Below are 19,671 nucleotides of genomic sequence, written 5' to 3'. Positions count from 1 at the left end.
GGACACGAAAAAAGACAAAAAGGAAAAAAAAAAAAGAAATATGCACTTTATCTGTTACACATAAGAATGTTTATAAAAATCTGCAGTTAATATCTGTGTGGCTAATATCTTCATTTTACAGATAGAAAATTAAGCTCAGAGATATAATCATCAGCCTAAGGCCACACATCTAGAAAGTAACATATCTGAAATTTAAACCCAAGTTTAGCTCTTTTGCCAAAGGCTTCTGTTTCCCAAGATTATCAAGAGTCACTGAAGTGAGTCAAGTCAGAACGGACCTTTGTAATTATTTGTTCATTCATTCATTCATTTATTCATTCATTCATTCATGTTAGGCCTGGATTACCTAGCCGCATACTGATCAATATTCGTAGGCTTTTTATTTGCTTTATCTGTCACGTACTATATTGGTGACCTTGGTCAACTCACTTAACCTTGGGTCCCTGATTTATAGAAGACTGTAATGGTATCAACTTCAAAGGTTATTGTAGGTTAAATGAAATGATAACTTAAAGCCTTTGGTTTTGTGCCTGAAGATAGTAAGCTCTCAATCATATTATGTTGTCGTTGGTGGTGGTGGTGGCAATGATGATGATGATGAAGATAATGATGAAGTGATACTGGGGGTAGAGAAGTCATTCTCTATTAAGAAAAGCTGTCACTAGAAGGCCAAGATAATGGTCAGAAACCCTGCAGCCCATGAGGACCTATGGGATTCATCTGTTCCTTGCCTCTGGCTACATATGGAACCATGAACAACAGGACTGCGTTAATGCAAAATGCTACACGACTGATTATTTACTGGCTCTTAAACATTAACAGTCTCTGTCTTGCTCATGAATCTGGAAAAAGAGGGTAAACCCCACAGGCTCAGGGCCTTCAGACAGCCAGATGACATGGTGGGAGCATTTTCCTACAGTGTGTAAAACCCTCCACTTGACACTCAGCTTCTCTCCCAGGGTGATGCCCTCTTAGAAAGCCTGCCAGTTTACTCACAGTCGCCAGCCCTCCAGGCCACAAGCAAATGAGGACACAGGGCCTGTCCAAGGGACTCCCTTCCCCCAACCTTCATCCAGATGTTTGGCACCATGGAAACAGGCATAGCCATAGTTTCCTTTAATTTCCTTAAGAAATTAATACTAAAGGATGTGTCACCCTGGATCTAGAAAACAGGTTGCCATAGGTTTTCTCAAGCAATATTCAGAGATCCAGGAGAGGACTTTGGAGTCAAAGGGGAAACATGCGCTGGCTATCTTACTTAAAGAAGTCTTCTTCTTGCTGCCCACCACCCCCACCCCCCAACTGAGAGCACTTTGCCAGCTGTTTGCCCTGTGCCTATTCAAACACTACCCTGGGAACCTCAGAATTATTCCTCCTCTTGGCAGATAAGAAAATCAAGACACTAACACCAGCTTTTGTAGCAGATTGATGATGTGGCTGTTGAAGGTCTCTTCTCGTGTAAGTTTAGAATTTCAACCAGAGATAGAAGAGTAAGGGTAAGGAGTTACAAACTTAGCACTTTCTTACCTCTATGTTCACTTGCACATGATGATTTTGTTTAAATGATAAAGCATTTTTATTTGCTATGAAATCTCCATTCCACGATTCTAATGGGGTTCAGATGGCTTTACGTGATAGATAAATTATGGAACTTTCATGACCCACAGTCTAAACTAGAAATGTTGATGCACTACTACTGCTTAAAATACCATATTTTAAGGACAATACTAAGCTACAGATGTGAAAATAATAGCAACATCAATAAATGGTTGCTGTAATGCTATTATTTCCCTCTAAATTGTAACCATTTTGCTTTCACATTTCCACAGGATGGGAGGGTATTTTTGGAGTTCCCTGTTGTGGGGAAGATGCTGACACCATGTGCTTCTGCCACGGTGCCATGTGCATGTGGAGCCTGTTCACCACTGGGCAGGACTTGGAATAAGGCGCTGGCAGAGAGACAGGACTTCAGGACATACACAAATTATCTGGCTTGCAACAGATACTACTCGCCTCTTTATTCATAAAATGGTAGGGATGTTCCGTTGTCCTGATGAAATTTCCAAGGTATTAGAGATATAGGGTGTCTGTATAGAGGAGCAGAAGAATATAAGCTATGATTTGTTGAGTGCTTATTATATCTAAAGGCTGTGACATGGAGTATCTTAGGTAATCTTCACAACAGCTCTGTTGTATAGGTACTATTATTATCCTCAATTTTGAGGGAATAAAGACTCAGCCAGGTTAAGGAACAGGCTCCAAATTACCAACTATTGAACGGTGAAAGCAGGATTCGAAAGCACTGCACAGTCCTCACTATTAATCACTCGGCGACGCTCCTTTGGTGTGAGACCCACACTACAGCTCATTCGGCTCTTCTTTCTGAACTCTGTGACTTAGCTTAAAATCACCATTTCCGCATCTGAAAAATAAGAGCAATAACACTTACTACATTGGGACTGTCATAAGGATTGGAAGAGATTAATGTACATGATGGACAATACTAAGCTACAGATGTGAAAATAATAGCAACATCAATAAATGGTTGCTGTAATGCTATTATTTCCCTCTAAATTGTATCCATTTTGCTTTCACATTTCCACAGGATGGGAGGGTATTTTTGGAGTTCCCTGTTGTGGGGAAGATGCTGACACCATGTGCTTCTGCCACAGTGCCATGTGCATGTGGAGCCTGTTCACCACTGGGCAGGACTTGGAATAAGGGGCTGGCAGAGAGACAGTACTTCAGGACATACACAAATTATCTGGCTTGCAGCAGATACTACTCGCCTCTTTATTCATAAAATGGTAGGGATGTTCCGTTGTCCTGATGAAATTTCCAAGGTATTAGAGATATAGGGTGTCTGTATAGAGGAGCAGAAGAATATAAGCTATGATTTGTTGAGTGCTTATTATATCTAAAGGCTGTGACATGGAGTATCTTAGGTAATCTTCACAACAGCTCTGTTGTATAGGTACTATTATTATCCCCAATTTTGAGGGAATAAAGACTCAGCCAGGTTAAGGAACAGGCTCCAAATTACCAACTATTGAACGGTGAAAGCAGGATTCGAAAGCACTGCACAGTCCTCACTATTAATCACTCGGCGACGCTCCTTTGGTGTGAGACCCACACTACAGCTCATTCGGCTCTTCTTTCTGAACTCTGTGACTTAGCTTAAAATCACCATTTCCGCATCTGAAAAATAAGAGCAATAACACTTACTACATTGGGACTGTCATAAGGATTGGAAGAGATTAATGTACATGATGTGCTAAATCTCTGTATATAGGCATTTGAGTTTTGGTAACTACTATTAAGGCAGAGTGGTGAAGGTGCCTGACTTTGGGAGTTCAATTTTCTATGTCCTAGTTCCTGCAAAAGTCTTAGACTTCTGTTTCTTCCTCTATAAGATGAAAGAGTTGGGGAGGGAGGTGTTCCCAGTAGAATTTATACCATGAGCTACTGTGAAATTCAGGAAAGGGAATCAAAAAGGATAAGAAAGAGAGGGAAGTTCACTGGCATCTGCTATCACAGAGGACACAGAAGAAAAGGAGACAGCAATGACTCACCCTTCTAGTTTGTCACTGAGCATGATGACACTGGTTCAATGACCTTATGTAGTAGTCTTTAAGTAGGACTAATTAAAGAAAACTATATTCCATGTGTTTCCCATTAATGCTTGTGGCAAATATATAAACAGTTTCAGGTCAATTCTCTTCTGTTTCTCAGCATGTAGTTCCTTTTCCAATAATGTTCTACCAGGTATCTTTAGGGTCCAAAATATGTGGTATCATCCCCCCCGAAAACACACACACACACACACACACACACACACAAAATCTTTGTTCAAATTACTCAAAGGAAGTAACTTACTTGTTGGTATCATCCCCCCCCAAAACACACACACACACACACACACACACACACACACACACACAAAATCTTTGTTCAAATTACTCAAAGGAAGTAGTGGTATCATCCCCCCCGAAAACACACACACACACACACACACACACACACAAAATCTTTGTTCAAATTACTCAAAGGAAGTAACTTACTTGCAGATGCAATTTAGCTGATTACATGCAATTAGGAGCATACATCTGCCCTTTAAGCACAGAGCTACACTGGGATCCATGTGTGAGGATAGGCAAAAATAGATTTATCTAAACCATGGTGGCTTAAGAATCATCATACCAAATTTAAACTTTTGGATAGTTGGCTTTCCCAATGTGACTTCCTGTTTTGCAGAAAAGAGCTTGAAGAAATAATAATAAAATAAGGCTCATATTCATTTCTGTTCACCAAGTGGCTTGTTCAAAACAACATTTTAATGATTTAAGTGTAAATGAATCAGAAGCATATGGATTAGATTTCGCTTAAAATACACAACATTTTTAAATGAGGGAGAGTGGAATGAAGAATTTCCCTAAATTTCGTGCTCCTTGGAATTGCCCTTTTTAATGTTATTAAAAATTGGTGGTGGTGATGGGATGGGGCGGGGGTGCTGATTCACTTTGAACTTCATTTGGCAAATGGGGTTGGGGTGGGGAAAAGGTTTCTAACATCTCCTTTGAAAGAGGACCATACTTCTCCTTGGGCATCAACTAATTCATCCCAACCAGCATTTTTGATGAGTTAAGTGTAAATGAATCAGTAACATACGGATTGCATTTGAAATACACATGGGATTTAAAAATGAAGGAAAAAAGTACTTGGTAAAGTATGTCTGGGTTTTTGCCAAACCCATAATGTTAAAAAAAAAAAAAAGAGTTTGAAACAATTGATGAATCTCTCCCAGACCCTGCCAGCCTCGTCAGGCACATAGAGGCATGGCTGTTTGTGTGACTACACCAGTCACCTCCCTCCTCAACAACACTAGGGAACAGCCAGGGCCCAGTCTCACCTCCTAGTGCTTGGGTGGCTTCCTAATTTTAATACTGGCTTCTTCTGCACAAAAGAGAACCACAGAAGGCTGACTTTAATTCCTTTCTTTTGAGAACTCACAATTATAGTACATTTGGCTGTTCAGCCATTTGTTTTCCTAGATAAACATAGAAGGTAATTGAACAGAGAGTGGAATCTATCCCTAAATAGGATCTGCATGTTGCATTCACTTTTCAGTTCCCTCATTTGGCACCTGAATAAAAGAAGCTGTGATCTGGTGCTCAGTAGCCTGCACAGAGTCCCATCCCTAAGCCAGTGCCTCCCCACTTTTCATTGTTATCTTCTCCTCCTCCCAGATACTATATTTTAAATGATATTGTCTATACGATAAATGCAGTTATTGAGAAATAGCTTCCTTATTTTGTTATTCATCAAAAACTGCCACTGTAAGAAAACCAACATAAACACATTCAGTTGATAGCATTTGAGTTAAAAGAAAGAAAATATATTCTAGCTCCTGTTTGCAGTCTGAACCCAGTTAGCTCTAAAACTCCAGTAAGTGTTTCTGACATGTTGAGAATATCTTCAAGAAGCCCATTTCTCCCTGCCTGGGTCCTCAAGGGCCAGGATCCCAGAAGGGGAGTCATTAGGCTGAGGAATCTGAAAGGCATTTCAAAATGGAGAGATTTCCAGAACAGTTCCAATGGAATTCTCTAGGTCCAAGCCCTCTAAGAATACTAATATCATTTTAACAACTCTTTTCCAAAACTAGGCAGGTCGAAAGGCTTGGTAGCTCTGAGAATCATCTCAGAGAGAGACTGAAGAGGATGGGGGCTACTCTCTCTCCAACAGTTTCCGATTCCTTAGAGTGGCCACCAATCTGTCTCTTCCATCTGGGGGCATTCTGCTTCTCATTTGGGGCTTGAAGCCATCCGGCCTGGTTCATTTAAGACCTGTGAAGCAATTTCAATGGTTTCAATCCGTCAATCTGTCTCTTCCATCTGGGGGCATTCTGCTTCTCATTTGGGGCCTGAAGCCATCCGGCCTGGTTCATTTAAGACCTGTGAAGCAATTTCAATGGTTTCAATCCGTCGTGGCCACCCAAACACCTATTTTATTTTTAAGAAAATTAAGTGTGTATCATCAGGGCTTGTTAAAGGACTCATGGGAAAATTGATTTTATTATTTCCCTGCTCTGGTTTTTTGGTTTTTGGTGGGACTTTTTTGGGGGGGTTGGGGGGCAGCGTGGATGGAGTGGGAGGGACTGATTATTTGGAAATTTATATAGAAATTCAGAAGTTACTCTCTTCACATCAGGACTTCAGAGACCATATTCCTGCATGTTTTTGTGGGAGTAGGTGGGAAGGCAGTTCCTTTTGAAGCTTTTGAAAATAAGCTTGCTCTATAAATTCCTGCAAAGCAGACAGACACAGCTCTGGCAAATGCCTCAGGAGACTGATCATCTTGAGACAGCCATGGAAACAGTTTGACATTAATGAATATGTGCAAATGAGATAATAAACTAAGATGGAAGAACCATTTCAAAACAACCTGTGACCTTTTTATTTTCTTCCTGCCACACCCCCTCAGGGAACAGCAAGATAGTTCAGAGAAACAGCCCAATAGGATTAACAATTACAGGAGAGAGGAGATTTTCCCCCTTTGTCTGATGTCCTTTTCTATTGTGAAGCACCATAGTTAAGGTGCTGTTGCAACAATAAGCAGCTCTTTGAGATGAATTATGTCTGCAGCTTATGTACATTTTAATACTCCAGTGACCAAACATTAGCAGAGAGGCCGAATCACAGGAGCATGCATGTATGCTTCATTTTATTTCCGGAAAGCAATCAAACAAGGGGCACTTAAGCCCTACAGTGGGGGCCACTCAGAAACAAGACGGACACATTCACAGGCCATTGCTGACATAAGATCGATTGGCCATCCTGGGCCATTTAGCAAACAGTTTACATAGGCAGCCTGGGTACTGGATTTAAACTAAATGAAAACTATCGGGAGAATTCCCTATAAAGCGGACTTGATCTATATTAGGGAGCAGGCTAATTATAGGGATTGGCATATATGGAATCAAAGTGAAACACTATATGGGACTAGAGAGTGGTGGTCTTTTATACCAGGGTGGTCTGAAACCGGGGTTTAATGTATGTACAATATACAAACATTTTTGACAGACCATTAACACCTATAATCTTGTAAATATTTGCAATTTTCTAGATCATAAATATAGCTGCATAAGCAGTTCTTTCAGAACATCATTTATACACCATTAAAGGTTAATTTACAAGTTAGTACCTTATAGAAAGAAGATATGTGGGCTTTATGCTAACTTTCTGTAAAGGGAGACGGGTGTCTCCAAAAGCAATTTGTAGCTCTCCTGTGGGTCTGACTGGAGTCCTATTCAAAGCACTATTTGAATTCTTTTCATCAGCTCGTGTTCACAGCAAACTTAATCTTCTGTTTTTGAGGGGGGCGGGGAACAGAGGGGAAAGATCTGAGGTCTTCAGGTCGTACTTCCAAGCATCCAACTGTTTATTTGAACAAGTCTCTCCTGACACCATTCTCATTTGTCATAGTCCCTCTGATACCTGCTGTTGTACCTTAACCTCCATCCCAAAGGGCTTCCAACAGTTCTAGTCCTAAAGACCCCTTAAAGGAGAAAACTAACAATGAAAGTCTGACCTCTGAGGCTGCCCATTGTGTGTCATTATGTTTTGTAAAGATCAAAGAGAGCAAGGAAAAGAGGAGAGATAGTGTTTGTGGGGGTCTTTTTGCCCCCTCCAGCCAGGTAATACTGAAGCCCCACTAAAGATGGTGACAGAGACCCAGATTCCTATAGGAGCTGTCCCCAAATCCTAGTGGCAGAAAGATGCTGGGGCACTCTGGGGAAAGGGTTGGTAAATGTAGGTCAAACCATGATGGGAAAGTCACAGAATGAGGTCAAGTGACCACAGCAGATTTGTCCTGTCTCTAAAGAAGCTGAGCTGTGCTACTTACTCAATACACTGGAGCCTCTTTTCCTCTGCGAAAGGATTCCATCGATATTGTTGTCTTTTTTCTGAAATATGAACACCCGGGCCTGCTGGCTGCGTGCCTGCCTGGCCTGGCATGAGCATTTTTCACGCAATGTAAGCCTACTCTGCCTTTCAGACCTCCCAAACTTAGAGGATTCTCAGTGTTTTCCAGCAGCTCTGGTTTTTCAGGAGCTCATTAAGACTCCGGAAGCAAATTTCAAAAAGTTTGCAGTCTGGGTACATTCTCCTTCCCTCTGTATCTGTTGATTTGGAGAAATTTCCCAAGCATATCCAATCTCCCTTGTGCTCTTCAGCCCCTCAAAGCCAATGAGTTCTCAGGATAGCAAAACGGCTCTTCTCACACTCCAGCCCTTCCGCATAGCATGGCAGATAGAGCACCGAACTTGGAGTCTAGAGGTTTAGATTCTAACCTTAGCTCTGCCACTATCTGAGCTTAGGAAAATGACAGTCTACTTGGGCTTCAGTTTTCTTATTTTTAAGTGACTACTTTTTGCTGTTAACAAGATGGCTTCAAAATTCCCTTCTGTGACTCAGTCTATTTTCTATGGTTCCTCTTGTTTGGGATCTGTAAAACCTATATGTATTCTCCTCTCCCACTTTGGTTTTTCAGAGTAAACAGCATTACCCTTCCCCAAGCCTCCCCCCCTTCCAGCCCTCAAGCTCTGCCCCTATCATCACATACCTTTTAGTATTTTTCTGTGATATCCCCATTTAAATCATAGCCATTCTGAACAGTTTCTCTTATATCTTTCTCTGCTCCAAATCTCTCTTTCCATGATAGTTTAATATTATTAAAAATAGTAGTAATAAATGCTTCTATAGGCTCATGGGTTTTGTGTGAATTAAAGATTCATAGATATTCTGAGACCAAACCCAACATTTGAGCAAATGGTACAATGTTTAATAAGTCAGAGTTTTAGGCCGTGGGTAGAGATATAGGGAACCTGAATAGGACATTCACAGCTGGGAGGTCATGTGCAGGACTGTACATGCAAAATAACCCATTAAAGGCATAGTATTTGATGAAAGACATCCAAAAAAGGTGCTATAACCTTGAAAAGTATCTAACTACTGGCCTTCTCTGAAACAACCATAACAGAGAACTTTTGTTATCGGCAAACAATGAAACTTGGGATGAAATTTATTTATTTGACATTTTTCAATTGTATTTGAGTCATAGAAGTATCTAGCTACTGGCCTTCTCTGAAACAACCATAACAGAGAACTTTTGTTATCAGTAAACAATGAAACTTGGGATGAAATTTATTTATTTGACATTTTTCAATTGTATTTGAGTCATAAATAACACTCTCTGAGTACTGGAATTCTCTTCTATTTGGAAATATAATCATTTTAAACTCTGGCCAATTTTATTGTTCCTTCAATTTCTGATTTGGGGCCTCAGAGCTAGGCCTCATGGAACTAGCCCAGTATTAGGCTGTGAGAGTCTTACCTATGTCTTAATCTAATTCTGTGGCTTCCAAGACACATCCTGTTGACTCATCACCAGTCTTTATTCTGCTTTCACCTGAGCTTTTCCATCCTGCCTTCCCTTTCTTTCCCTCCCCCTTCTGTCAAAATCACCCTACATACCTTTCCCTCGGGACCCCATTCTCATTTTTCTGTAGTAGCAGTTAGCCAAGGGGACAACCTACTCTGTGTTCATTGGTGGTTGCCACTGGGTTAATTTTTTGGCTGTCACTCCCAAGAGACCTTAAGCCCTTTCTATCCCTGTATGAATGAGATCACTTAAGCCATGTGTCAGGCTACAAGACCTTAGTTCCTACAGACCTTCCTACGAAGAGCTGTGATTTTATACTATGTCCCTGGTTTTTGTTGAATGTCAATAGATGAATCGGCCATATGGAGACTGTTTCTGCATCTTTTGTAAATTCGCTGTTAAGATCATCCATTATGTTATTCATTGTCTCTTATACAAGGAACCATGTGATCCATTTTTTTTTAGTATTCAGTGTTAAAAAGAAAAAGAAACTCTGTCTCTCCCAATTAATCATTTTACTCGTGTTTAGTAGCTAATAAGAGCTGCAAAACTTGAGAGTGTTAGAGTGTTTCCTTAACTTAGAAGAGGGATGCATCACAACCTCCCTGGCTTGCTGAGTTGGTTACCAAGAAGTTTGGGGTCTGCTCTTCCACTGAGTTGTTGTTGCCCCCCTTGGCCTAGTTATGAACTCATCCCCCACCCCTCTTTCCTCCTCCTCTATCAACACTGGGTTCATGGTCTCTTCACCACGCATTCCAACTCTTCTCACCTCTGTATCGCCAGTGTTTTCCAACAGGAGGAAAGATGAAAATGACGCATTACTTTTCCTAAGTGATATGTTACTGTGCAGGGGTCTTCTAGGAAACCATGCCTCAGCCCAAGGCCTATCAAAGAATGTTCTTAGGATATTCTTCTCCAAACAAAGTAAAGCAAACAAACAAAAGAGGTCTTTGAACAAAGAGGTTTAGGAACTACTATATACTCCAACTGCCTCTTTCAGATTTTGAGTGTATTCAGAGAGTTCAATCTAAAAAGTACTGAAGTAAAGAAAATAAATATGCAGCTCTTTTACATGTGTTAGAGGAGTTAGTATTGCACTAAATGTACCTTGACATCTTCTGACTTCATACAAATGGTAGAATCCAGTCGTGGATCTTTCAGGAACTGGGGTCTGCAGACAGAGGTGATATTGGGTCAGTGAGGTGATAAGAAGGTAGCCTTCCTTGCTCCTCAGATAAGACCAGAGGAACTGCCCGCTCTTCTTCATGACTTAGCACTCAAACCTAAATTCCTCCCCAGATGAAGAGGCCCTTCAAACATCACTGGCTTCCATACATTCATCTTCATCAACCCACACCGCTTCACCACCCAGTACTGACAGACTACCAAGCTCCTTACCAGTTGTATTCAATGTTTTTGAATAAAAGTGACAGAAACCCTTTTAGAGAAAAAGAACTTATTGGTTCATGTAACTGGACTCACATAACAAGGACGGCCTTCAGGCATGGATGAACCCAGGGACTTAAGTTACATCATTATATCTGGTCCTTTCTCCTTCTCTTGACTCTACTTCTGACTATCCATTGACATCATTCCCAGTGTCTCTCTGGCCTTCAGGCATGGATGAACCCAGGGACTTAAGTTACATCATTATATCTGCTCCTTTCTCCTTCTCTTGACTCTACTTCTGACTATCCATTGACATCATTCCCAGTGTCTCTCTGCATCTTGGGAAAGAAGGTCACTGACTATTCCAAGTGTACAACTGCAGACTAATAATCCAAACGGAAAAAAAGATCCTCTCTCTATTATGTGTATACCATGTAACATGGAAGCATTGTGGCTGGTCCTATTTACAAGGTCATATGCCCATCCTGTGCCAAGAAATCAGAGTGTTATCCTGGAGTGACTGGTCTGGCTTGAGTCATGGGCCACTTACTCAAGGAGGGGTTAATGACCGAGAAAAACTTCAGGTCTACCACATGGATACCAACATGTGTTTTGAATTATCCCATTTTCTTTAAAAAATCTGTCTTCCTTAAAAAAACAAAAAACTTTATTTCCTTCTACTTGCACTTATGTGCATGATGTCACTTTGTCTCACTTGCAATGCTCTTAAGTTTTTTTCATATACATCTTGTTTCCATAGCTAGACTGTAAGCTCCTCCAGGACAGGAATCATGATTCCTTTTTATTTTCTATTTCTCACCCTCCTACCTGGCACTCTTTGATCATTTTCTCAGTCTGCAAATATTTAGGGAGTACCTATTGCATACCAAGAACTGTGCTAAGCCCTAGAGATCTAAGTAAATAAATAAAAATACAAGATGCTCAGAAAATGCTTTAAAAATAACCGAACCCCATACCTTGTGACATTCCCACCGCTAATAGTGTATCTTATTCTCTCAGCCATAGGCATCATGACGTTTTTAAGGAGGTAGCTATACAGCCTAGGACAGTCAATTCTCCCTTTGCCCTCAGATTTCTCAAGTGCGAAATAAAGAGATTACCAAGATGCTCTCCAAGCTCTAAAACTCTAGGGTTCTAAGTCATGACAGCCATGTAATAGGGCCAGGAAGCTATGCTGTTTTCTAACTCTTCTTTCACCTCATTCCAACTCAGATTATGTCCTGACCCTCCCTCCGCATAAAAGATAAGAAGAGAACTCGAATTCATTTCTCTGTCTCCTCTACCACATTTCATTTCCAGATAAGTTGAATGTACTATTTCAAAGCCATTTACAACCTTTCTGAAACATTCATTGTAATCGGCCATTTTATTTATATGGGCTCTGCAATTTACACAGCCTCCCAAACAACTTCCGGAAGTAGATAAGGAAGGAGGTGTCCCCCATTTTACAGAGGAGAAAGCTGAAATTGAGATATTATAACTGCTGACTTGCCCAAGATCATGGAGCTTGTATGAGTTTCTGAATGGTGCCAAGATAGTGTCTTCTCTTAGCTGCACAGGGTCACAGCACAGCCTAAAAGATAGAGTCAGATCTTGCCATCGCAAGCCTGGATCCCACGAGAACAAAGTCTGTGAACTTCTTAGGATGTTGAAGTCAAAATGGCTTTGGTGAAACAGTTTTAATCCACAACATAACAAGGGCTTTGGCAAGGAAACAAGGAATACCAGGAACATAGTGTCTGCAAGGAAAAATGAAGCAGAATGCCACATACATCAAGCAGCTCTCACGGTCTGAGGATGAAAGAAATTAGAGCAGGGGAAAATCACACCACGTTTGGGGCCCTCCATTCTGTGAAGTTCTCATTCAGGTCTTTGCAAAACCCAGCCACTCTTTCCTCGTTCCTCTAACCCCTGCCTTTTATTTTTAAACCCAAGTGCCTGCGAAGAGAAATCCAATGCACATGTTTCTGATTCATTTACACTTAACTCATCAAGTTCTGTTTAAGAAGAGCTATCTGGTGTCCAAAAATATTTTGAAGCATTTTTTTTTCTAAGCAACTGATTTTTTTTTTTTAATCATCATGTCCATGCTTGAGTTGAGCACATGTGACAAAGTGGGCACCTAAAGACCTAGTGGACAGGCAAGCCCAAATCTTCTTAGAGACCAAGAGGGACAGCTCTGGGTAGCAGATCCTCCTGGGCTCTGCAGCAATAGGGCCTGAAAAAGCTTGAGAGAGGGCAGCTTGACCATAGCCCTCATGTGGACTACCATGAGGACCCATGAGAAGCAGATAGGGCTGCAGGCTTGAAGTAGAGGGCTTCCCTGTCCTGCCCAGCCTCCAGGGGCGCAGGAAAGGGAGAAAAGCTACAGAATTGCTTGCTCTGAAGGAACAGTCCTTCAAGGAAAGAGAATCTTGTGTACCAGACAAGCTGTCCTAGCCACCATCATCCCTCCCTTCGACCCTGGCAATAGCCCCCTAGCTGGGTGGCTCTGTTTTCACTCTTGACCCCCTTCAGTCCAGACATAAATCAAAGAATACCCCTCCCTGGCTTAGAAACTTCCAATGACTTCCTGGAGCACTTGGAATAAAACCCAAATTCCTTGCCTTGGCCAAAATATTCATGATGACCAAGCCTCATGATGACCAAGCCTCACCTGCACCTCCAACCTCTGTCCCTACTGCTTGTCATTCACTCCATTCCAGGCAAACAGCTTCTATTCTCTGGTTTGAACATGCCTTCCTGGAGCACTTTGAATAAAACCCAAATTCCTTGCCTTGGCCAAAATATTCATGATGACCAAGCCTCACCTGCACCTCCAACCTCTGCCCCTACTGCTTGTCATTCACTCCATTCCAGGCAAACAGCTTCTATTCTCTGGTTTGAACATGTAAAGCTCACTTTAACCTTAGAGTCTTTGCATTTGCTGTTTCCTCAGCCTCGAATGTTCTGCCTTCAGTGAGTCATATGGCTGGCTCCACTTCATGATTCATTTCTCCTTTCAGAAACCCCTCTCCCCTTATCACTCAAGCTACGGTAGCACCTCCACCCTGACTTGCTCTTTAATGTTTAATTTTCTTATCAGCATTTACCACCACCTGAAATTATTTTAATTGTATCTTTGTTTATATGATTATTGACCCCCACCACAGTATAAGATCCAGGTGGTCTTCCTTAGTCACCTCTGAATCTCCAGTGCCTAAGACAGTACCTAACACAGAGTAATAGCTCAATAAATGTTTATTGAATGAATGAATGAATGAATACCCTGGACAACTGTTTTAACTCAGAGTCACACATAACATCAAGAAGCCAGGGAAATGCCTCCTGGTCCCTCAGCAGCAGAAGCAAGCAAACCTAGAAGAGCCCCTCCTCTGTCTTAGATAAGGTGGCATCAATCCATTGCCCCAAGCAACTAGCCCTTGGGCAGCTGCTGTGGCAGTGAACCGGAAGGGCAGGAGATCTAAACAGATGACCATAGGAGCAACTTCTAGCCCAATCCCCTGGAGAATTGGAAGGCTTGATGCCATAGAGACAAGTTGGAACCTGGTACCTGCAAGAGACCAGAGTATCTCACGGAGATGCAGCCAGAATCCCCTCTCCCCTTATCACTCAAGCTACGGTAGCACCTCCACCCTGACTTGCTCTTTAATGTTTAATTTTCTTATCAGCATTTACCACCACCTGAAATTATTTTAATTGTATCTTTGTTTATATGATTATTGACCCCCACCACAGTATAAGATCCAGGTGGTCTTCCTTAGTCACCTCTGAATCTCCAGTGCCTAAGACAGTACCTAACACAGAGTAATAGCTCAATAAATGTTTATTGAATGAATGAATGAATGAATACCCTGGACAACTGTTTTAACTCAGAGCCACACATAACATCAAGAAGCCAGGGAAATGCCTCCTGGTCCCTCAGCAGCAGAAGCAAGCAAACCTAGAAGAGCCCCTCCTCTGTCTTAGATAAGGTGGCATCAATCCATTGCCCCAAGCAACTAGCCCTTGGGCAGCTGCTGTGGCAGTGAACCGGAAGGGCAGGAGATCTAAACAGATGACCATAGGAGCAACTTCTAGCCCAATCCCCTGGAGAATTGGAAGGCTTGATGCCATAGAGACAAGTTGGAACCTGGTACCTGCAAGAGACCAGAGTATCTCACGGAGATGCAGCCAGAATTTGGGAAGCCAAGGTCCACACCTTGCCTCTGGTATTCACTTGCCGTGTGCCTTTGGGCAAGCCATTTACCCTCCCTGAGCCTGTTTCTTCTTTTGCAAAATGGTGATAATAATGCCTAACTCACAGCATGCTGTATTATACAAAATGTGTAAAGTACCAGACATAGAAAAGGTACTCAATAAATGGTATCTATTGTTATTGGGGAGAGTACAGTTGCAAAAATTTAAATGGTAATAAACCAGAAAACATGGTTTTGTTACAATACAAGGGTATTTTAAAACATTTATGGGAAGATTCATATTATCTTTCAATTCTATTGTACCACAAACTTTTTCAAGTACCCCTGTATTAGAACAGATACTTTCTCTGGGACGTACCTCTTCTAATAGTTATCTGGGGAGTTTCTCAACCCACCAATACAACAGTTAAATTTATTTTTCCATTTTTTTAAATCATGGTAAAATACATATAACATAAAATGTACTATCTTAACCTTTTTTTTTTTGGTTTTTTGTGACCAGTAAGGGGATCGGAACCCTTGGCTTGGTGTCATCCGCACCGCGCTGCGCACCGGCCATCCTTATATAGGATCCGAACCCGTGGCGCGAGTGCCACCGCACTCTCCCGAGTGAGCCATGGGGTCAGCGCCCCCATCTTAACCATTTTTAAGTGTGCAGTTCAGTGGTATTAAGTACATCCATGTTTTTCTGCAATCATCACCACCATCTATCTTCAAAATACTTTTCATCTGGCATAACTGATACTCTATACCCATTAAACAATTCCCCATCCCCTCTTACCTTAGCTCCTGGAAACCACCACCTTATTTTCTGTCTCTGTGAATTTGACTACTCTAGGAGTCTCATGTGAGTATAAGTGGAATCATACAATATTTGTCCTTTGTATCTGGTTTATTTCACTTAGCATAATGTTCTCAAGTTTCATCCATGCTGTAGCATGTGTCAGAATTTCTTTTCTTTTTAATGCTGAATAATGTTCCAATGTATATATGNCTGGTCCCTCAGCAGCAGAAGCAAGCAAACCTAGAAGAGCCCCTCCTCTGTCTTAGATAAGATGGCATCAATCCATTGCCCCAAGCAACTAGCCCTTGGGCAGCTGCTGTGGCAGTGAACCGGAAGGGCAGGAGATCTAAACAGACGACCATAGGAGCAACTTCTAGCCCAATCCCCTGGAGAATTGGAAGGCTTGATGCCATAGAGACAAGTTGGAACCTGGTACCTGCAAGAGACCAGAGTATCTCACGGAGATGCAGCCAGAATCTGGGAAGCCAAGGTCCACACCTTGCCTCTGGTATTCACTTGCTGTGTGCCTTTGGGCAAGCCATTTACCCTCCCTGAGCCTGTTTCTTCTTTTGCAAAATGGTGATAATAATGCCTAACTCACAGCATGCTGTATTATATAAAATGTGTAAAGTACCAGACATAGAAAAGGTACTCAATAAATGGTATCTATTGTTATTGTGGAGAGTACAGTTGCAAAAATTTAAATGGTAATAAACCAGAAAACATGGTTTTGTTACAATACAAGGGTATTTTAAAACATTTATGGGAAGATTCATATTATCTTTGAATTCTATTGTACCACAAACTTTTTCAAGTACCCCTGTATTAGAACAGATACTTCCTCTGGGACGTACCTCTCCTAATAGTCATCTGGGGGGTTTCTCAACCCACCAATACAACAGTTACATTTATTTTTCCATTTTTTAAAATCATGGTAAAATACATATAACATAAAATGTACTATCTTAACCTTTTTTTGGGGGGGGGGGTTGTGACCAGTAAGGGGATCGGAACCCTTGGCTTGGTGTCATCCGCACCGCGCTGCGCACCGGCCATCCCTATATAGGATCCAAACCCGCGGCGCGAGCGCCACTGCACTCCCAGCACCGCACTCTCCCGAGTGAGCCATGGGGTCAGCCCCCCCATCTTAACCATTTTTAAGTGTGCAGTTCACTGGTATTAAGTACATCCATGTTTTTCTGCAACCATCACCACCATCTATCTTCAAAATACTTTTCATCTGGCATAACTGATACTCTATACCCATTAAACAACTCCCCATCCCCTCTTACCTTAGCTCCTGGAAACCACCACCTTATTTTCTGTCTCTGTGAATTTGACTACTCTAGGAGTCTCATGTGAGTATAAGTAGAATCATACAATATTTGTCCTTTTGTATCTGGTTTATTTCACTTAGCATAATGTTCTCAAGTTTCATCCATGTTGTAGCATGTGTCAGAATTTCTTTTCTTTTTAATGCTGAATAATGTTCCAATGTATATATGAGAATATACCACATCCATGGCCATCCATCCATGGTCACCTGGGTTGCTTCTACCTTTTGGTTGTTGTGAATAATGCTGCTATGAACATGGGCATACAAACAGCCCTTTGAGATCCTGCTCTAAATTCTTTAGAGTATATATTCAGATGTGAAGTTGCTGGATCATATGGTAATTCAATTTTTAATTTCATGAGGATCTGTCACACTATATTCCACTATGTAGTGGCTATACCATTTTACATTCCCACCAATAGTACATCAACAGTTACACTTTTAAGTGGAAGCTGAAGGAGGGAAATGAAACAGGTGGGTGGAATACCATATAGGAGGGATCCTAATTTCACACTTACCCTGACTGTCTGGGAAAATGTTCTTCAGTTTGTTTCCTTTAAATCCCTGCCAGGGAAAACTGATGTATCAGGCCTGTATTGGGATCCTGGCTCACCAGCCCAAATATTTTTCCTAGATATAGCTGTAATGCATCTGAACAGCTCAAACCATCACTCTGATACAAAAGATAACAAATTCTAACTTTTACAGGACATATTGCACATGTCTGGCACTCCAAGTCTCTCTGACAAATACTTTGTTTTTGTTTTTTTCCAAACCATCACTCTGATACAAAAGATAACAAATTCTAACTTTTACAGGACATATTGCACATGACTGGCACTCCAAGTCTCTCTGACAAATACTTTGTTTTTGTTTTTTTTTTCATTTCTTTTCTGTGTATACATTATACAATATAATAAAATATTTTATATGACTAAATTCATAATATGTGTACATTCAATATCCCTTTTTCATTTAGCAGTATAGCATGTTAATTTCCTTTTATAAACAACTCTTTGTAAATATCTTTATTTAATGAGTATACGATATTCAGTTCTATAACTGGCTCATAATTTTCTTAACCATTTCCCTGTTGTTCAACACTTGGATTTTTTTCTTCCAATTTTCCACTATTACAAATAATATTGTGACACACAATATTTGTCTGAATTTTATGTAGTTCTTGTAAGGGAGAGTGTCAGAAGTAAATTTCTGAATCAAATTGGAAATTTTTAAGGATTTTGATAGTATTATCAAGTTGATTTCAGGAACACAACACAATTGTACACTTTAACCAGAGAGTTAATCTCATTTTTATTTATATATGTGATTATTAGTTAGGCTGAAGTTTTCATGTTTATTAGCTGTAGCACTAGTTGTTGAATAAAGAATATTTCTAAAACCTAAAGGAAGTCAAAATAGATATAAAAAAAGGAAAAGTACAAAAACAGGTAAGTTCCCAAAGCATAAGGTTAGACTTTGAGAAAAATTAAAATAGCTAATATTATTGTGCATTTAATGTATGTTAGAAACTTCATTAAGTGTTTGCTGATATACAAAACCATATTTTACCCTTACAATGGCTATATAGTATGCTTAGGAAATTTTCAGTTGTAATACACAAGCATAACTACTCATTTAACCGAAAAGGTCTGGGATAAGTCTGGCTTCAGGTAAAGCTTGATTCAGGGCCCCAAATGATACTGAGTCTCTCCTTATTTCTTGACTCTGACTTCCTCTATGTTAGTTTCATTCTCAGCAATGAATGGTTGCCCGGGAACCTGGGCTATGGACCCATTGCATCTCATTGAGTCCCACCAGGTCACATGTCTATGGCCAAAGTAATGCAACACTCTTATTAGCTAGATCTGAGTCACATTCAAGGACACCCAAAGCATACAAACTAAGAATAAGTTAGAACCTTAAAGGAAATTAGGGACCCTTTGACCAGGAGAAGAGTCAATGGATGCTGAGCAGCAGAAGTAACTCTACTGTAGGCAGGGCAGGGGCTCTTACTAATCACATTGTTACAGATAAGAAACTGAGGCTCAGAAAGCTTATTTGACTTCTCTAAGATCACATAGCTGTTAAGAGGCAGAGAGCAATCCAAACGCCATCTGTCTGACCCTAGCAGAAGCACTGAAGAGCTTGACCAAGTTTCCAAATTTCTGGTCCTAAAGTAACCTCACTCTACTCTCTTTAAGGCTGGCAGTATGCCTGGGTTCTCACCTCAGCTCTGGGTCTCCACATAGTCATATTTTTCCAGGCTGAAAATATTCAGTCATTCAGCAGAGGACAAGACTCATTCAACTTGTAGTTTAATGGACCCAAGGTTAAAGCCATAGGATTCGGAGGGCAGGCAGGTTGGGTTCAAATCTCATCTCTGAAAAATATATGTTGAAGATATCACTTACGTTCGCTAAACTTCCATCTCCTCATCTGTAAAATGGGGTAAATAATAGTCCCGTCTTCCTAAGGCTGTTGTGAGAATTAAATGAGCT

The 19,671-nt window shown here is 40.9% G+C and overlaps 1 long non-coding RNA gene across 1 annotated transcript; it reads right to left on the bottom strand.

The window, feature by feature from the left end:
* Window positions 1-3,012: 3,012 nt before the first annotated feature.
* On the bottom strand, window positions 3,013-19,451 carry LOC103596742. Its single transcript, XR_551064.1, has 3 exons — window positions 19,400-19,451; window positions 10,549-10,612; window positions 3,013-3,198 (listed from the first exon to the last, which is right to left on the bottom strand). It is a non-coding gene; the product is annotated as an uncharacterized LOC103596742 (long non-coding RNA).
* Between the last annotated feature and the right edge of the window lie 220 nt (window positions 19,452-19,671).

The sequence above is a fragment of the Galeopterus variegatus genome, unplaced genomic scaffold, assembly GCF_000696425.1.
Source record: "Galeopterus variegatus unplaced genomic scaffold, G_variegatus-3.0.2 Scaffold2095, whole genome shotgun sequence".
Classification (NCBI taxonomy): domain Eukaryota; kingdom Metazoa; phylum Chordata; class Mammalia; order Dermoptera; family Cynocephalidae; genus Galeopterus; species Galeopterus variegatus.
This window is presented reverse-complemented; position numbering and strand designations above follow the sequence as displayed.